Here is a 1,139-nt window from a genome sequence, read left to right on the forward strand (position 1 = left end):
AAATGATATTAAGTTGATACAGATGCATCAGCAATAAATTCTTAAATAGAAGAAAAATACTTTACACCATCCTAAATAATGGAGACAGAGATGGGTTTTATTATTCTTGGATCTTTAAGAGTTATTGTTAACTTTTTTAATTAATTAATTTTTTTATGGTGACATTGGTTAACGAAACCCAATAAGTTTCAGCTGTATACTTTAAGGCATATATATATTTACACTGTTCACCATCCATAGTTAAATTTCTTTCTGTCACCATATATGTGACCTCCTTTACCCCATCCTCCTCCCTCCTCCCTCCATCCCCAACCCTCTGGTAATTACTAGTCTATATTCCATGTCCATGAGTCTCTGTTTGTCCTGTTCATTTGTTGCTTTTAGGTTTATATCCCACATATAAGTGATATCAAGTGATTTTCAACTTTTTCTGTCTGACTTATTTCGCTTAGCATGGTCATCTAGAGGTCCATCCATGTTGTCGCAAGTGGCAGTATTTCATCTCTTCTTATGGCTGAGTAATATTTCATTGTACATGTGTACCACAGTGTCTTTATCCAGTCATCTGTCGTAGGACACTTCAGTTGCTTCTATGTCCTGGCCACTGTGAATAAGCCGCCATGAACATCAGTGTGCAAATACCTTTTCAGATATGGGTTTTCAAGTCTTTGGGGGTAAATACCCAGTACAGGGATTGCTGGATCATATGGTAGATCAATTCTTAGGTTTTGGGGAAGCCTCTGTACTGTTTTCCACAGTGGCTGTACCAATTTGCAATCCCACCAGCAGTGTATGAGGGTTTCTTGTTCTCTGCATCCTCTCCAACATTTATTACTTGTCCTGTTGATTATAGTTATTCTAACAGGTATGAGATGGTATCTCATTGTGGTTTTGACTTGCATGTCCCTAATAGCCAGTGATATTGAGCATCTTTCAAATATTTGTTAGCCATTTGTATGTACTCTAGGGAGAAGTGTCTGTTCAGGTCCTCTGTCTATTTTTTGATTGGATCGTTTGTTTTGTTGTTGTTGTTATTGAGTTGTATGAGTTCTTTGTATATTTTAGATATTAGGCCGTTACTTGCAAATATATTTTTCCATTCAGATGGCTGTCTCTTTACCTTGTTGATTATTTCTTTT

The 1,139-nt window shown here is 36.5% G+C and overlaps 1 protein-coding gene across 9 annotated transcripts in view; it reads left to right on the forward strand.

Annotated features, from left to right (window-relative positions):
• BCAS3 (BCAS3 microtubule associated cell migration factor) overlaps positions 1 to 1,139 on the forward strand; it is a 508,191-nt gene that overhangs the window by 308,337 nt on the left and 198,715 nt on the right. The window lies entirely within an intron of this gene.

This window comes from Rousettus aegyptiacus, unplaced genomic scaffold (genome assembly GCF_014176215.1).
Source record: "Rousettus aegyptiacus isolate mRouAeg1 unplaced genomic scaffold, mRouAeg1.p scaffold_m13_p_6, whole genome shotgun sequence".
Classification (NCBI taxonomy): domain Eukaryota; kingdom Metazoa; phylum Chordata; class Mammalia; order Chiroptera; family Pteropodidae; genus Rousettus; species Rousettus aegyptiacus.